Source organism: Miscanthus floridulus, chromosome 8 (assembly GCF_019320115.1).
Source record: "Miscanthus floridulus cultivar M001 chromosome 8, ASM1932011v1, whole genome shotgun sequence".
NCBI classification, from domain to species: Eukaryota; Viridiplantae; Streptophyta; class Magnoliopsida; order Poales; family Poaceae; genus Miscanthus; species Miscanthus floridulus.
Genome location: NC_089587.1, coordinates 147,676,099 through 147,679,411, shown reverse-complemented (window position 1 = coordinate 147,679,411; position 3,313 = coordinate 147,676,099). Strand labels below are relative to the sequence as shown.

Sequence of the window (3,313 nt, the reverse complement as noted above, 5' to 3'; positions counted from 1 at the left end):
GTGACCAGTTTTATGACAGACTGGTCCTGGAACCCGAGATGGGCTCGAACTTGATTTGGGCCTCCACCTTGGTGACTCGAACAGGATGAGCTTCGGGCCTCCTTCTTGGTTAGGACAACCTCGCTGATCTCCTCGGCTTCTATCTCCAAGCATGGTCATATGCATGGAGCTCATGACCTTATCACTGCTGGATTGCCATCATCAGCAGCCACTACCCCACCCTATTCCACGACATTGTCCTCACCACCAATGTTAACAACCCGGTCAGGCATATTGTCCATTTCCTATCCACAACTAGCATAACATTGAATAAACCAGTACGTAAGGAAAACAAATTGCATGATATGAAATACAAAGTTCAATAGATCAAATTGGCAGAAAAGGAATAGGTACTACATTATTGCAAAGTGTCATAGGTCTCAGTTAAAATACAAGTTCCATCAATGCTACTACACAGTACACACACCATGCCACTACACCCTAGAATTCCCCCTATTTTGCCACATCTGTGCAGCCCATGCCTCCCTCTGTTGTGGCCAGGTACCATTATCAGGGACATGATCTGGTTGTGAGGCATTGTCATTGATGTTAGGAGTCCATGTGGATTCAGCAGGCACATGCTCATCCTGCCCATGCCTGAGGATCCAATTGTGAAGAATACAATAGGGAAGAACAAGCTTAACTTGGGTCTTGTATGGGTGAAAAGGCTTGTTGTCTAGTATCCTGAATCTATTCTTTAGAGCCCCAAAAGCCCTCTCAACTGTTACTCTAAGAGATGAATGCCTTAGATTAAAAAGCTCTCTTTGATTTTGAGGTCGGTTTGAACCAAACTCCCTCAAATGGTACCTTGTGGCATGAAATGGTGGCAAGAAACCAGGCCTCACTGCATAGCCAGCATCGACAAGATAGAATTTGCCTAGAAATTAGCAGATAGGGATATGTTTTAGTAGTTTCATTTAGGATTAAGCAAAGTGTTCAATGGTTTTTTATGGTTTGGATGATACCTGGTGGCACTCTAAGGCCATCAGCTCTTTCAAGAGCATTAGACAAAATAAGAGCATCATGTGCAGATCCCTCCCAACCAGCAAGCACATAGGTGAATCTAAGGTCAAAGTCCATGGCTGCCAACACATTTTGTGTAATGGTGTGCTTCCTACCTCTAAAGGCAGTGAAAGGATCAAGATGCCCAAGAGGGGGGGGGGTGAATTGGGCTAATTCGAAATTCTCTTGCAATAAACAAATCCTACGGATAGCCCAATTAACCCCTTGTGCTTAGAAAAGTGTTTCTATCAAACTAATGCACAACGAACTCACAACCTATATTCAAGCAAGCAATTCTATGGATGTAAAACAAGTATTGAATTGCTCAAAGTAAATACTCAAAGTAAGTGCTCCAAGTAAATAGGGAGAGAGAGGAACGCGGCGATGTTTTGCCGAGGTATCGAAGAGTCGCCACTCCCCACTAGTCCTCGTTGGAGCACCTGCGCAAGGGTGTAGCTCCCCCTTGATCCGCGCAAGGATCAAGTGCTCTCTATGGGTTGATTCTTCGACACTCCGTCACGGCGAATCACCCAAAGCCGCTCACAACTTGAGTTGGGTCACCCACAAGCTTCACCGGGTGAACACCAAACTCCCAATCACCACCAAGCCGTCTAGGTGATGGCGATCACCAAGAGTAACAAGCACGAACTCTCACTTGACCACGCGAAGCCTAATGAGAAGATGGATGCACACTTTGCTACTCTTGATTTGCTAGTGAGGCTACTCTCTTGGATTCTCAAATCACAAACACCTCACTAGGACCTTGCTCTTCTTGGCACTCACAAACGTGTTTCTCAGCTGTTGGAATGAGCAAAAGTTACTCCACTCACGAGTGGAGCTTCTATTTATAAGGCAGCCTGAAAAACTAACCGTTATGAGCTTGTGCGGGACGACCGGACGCTCCGGTCGTGATGACCGGACGCTCCGGTCAGTTCAACCCGCGAACCAGTTTTTAAGTGATGACCGGACGCTGCCAGGGTCCGGTCAGTACCGACCGGACGCGTCCGGTCGCTCTTGGATGCTTACTGTAAACGACTGGACGCTGGATACATAGGGTCCGGTCACACTGACCGGACGCGTCCGGTCACTCTTTTCCAAGTCTGGACCCTTACTGGAGTCGACCGGACGCTGGCCCTCAGCGTCCAGTCACATGACCTTCCAGCGTCCGGTCACACCAGACTTGACCACCTCAGTCAAATGAACTGACCGGACCCTGCGGCCAGCGTCCGGTTGCACCGGAGCCTACGTCCGGTCAGTGTTTGACTCTCCATTCACTTCCAACTTTCGAACATGTGTGAATGAAGTTTGCTCTAAAGGATCTTAGGCATTCATAGGAGCTACCTAGAGCTAGTTTTAACAAGTGTGCACCACACCTAACTCACTAGACTTAACTAGGTCAAGCTACCCGTTCATACTCCCCTTCATAGTACGGCCAAAGGAAAAACAAAGTCCTAAACTACTCTAAGTGTCTCTCCAACTCCAATCGACACTTAGAACTAGTCATCCTTAACCTTGTCGTTCATCCTTTGAAAACCGAAACGATTTCCATTGTAGGGACATGACAACCTCGATTGCCCAATCGATCTTCATTACCATGACCTAACTTAATTGCCTCTGCAAAACACACGTTAGTCATAGTAATCTTGTATTGACATTAATCACCGAAATCCAACTAGGGGCCTAGATGCTTTCAATCTCCCCCTTTTTGGTGATTGATGACAATACCACCTCGAGTATGTTATGGAGTGAGGTTTTTGACGGGCTTGGTTCATATAAGCTTTTGTCAAATAAGAACAGAAGAGTTAGTCAAGCTTATATGACCCAAGCCAACACAATGTACTCAAAGGATATGAATTAAGCATGAGTACTAATTACAAAGCTCATTTGCTTCGAAGTATAACCGCGGAAGCAAAGGGCAAATGAGCATTACTCAAGTGATATGACATATAGATAAAGCAAAGTAGAAATCACACATGTCAAATATCACAATCACGTAGATAGCACTATCACATATATATAATAGTATGCATGAAAGTAAACACACGAATGCATAAGTGATAGTGTATCACACAAATGAAACTCCAAATGTATATAATAAGCTAATACTAGATAACTAGCTCCCCCTAAAACTCGCTCCCCCTGAGTCTACATACTCAAACCCTCTCCCCCTTTGGCAACAAACACCAAAACCTAAAGGTCGGTCGGCGGGGCTGCAGCGGACGAGTCGGGCGCTGAAGTACGTGGAGCAAGATGGAAGGCTGGCATATCATCT

At 45.8% G+C, this 3,313-nt stretch overlaps 1 pseudogene; it reads right to left on the bottom strand.

The window, feature by feature from the left end:
• Positions 1–473: 473 nt before the first annotated feature.
• The window catches only part of LOC136469992 (protein ALP1-like), a 16,232-nt pseudogene continuing 13,392 nt past the window's right edge, over positions 474–3,313 (bottom strand).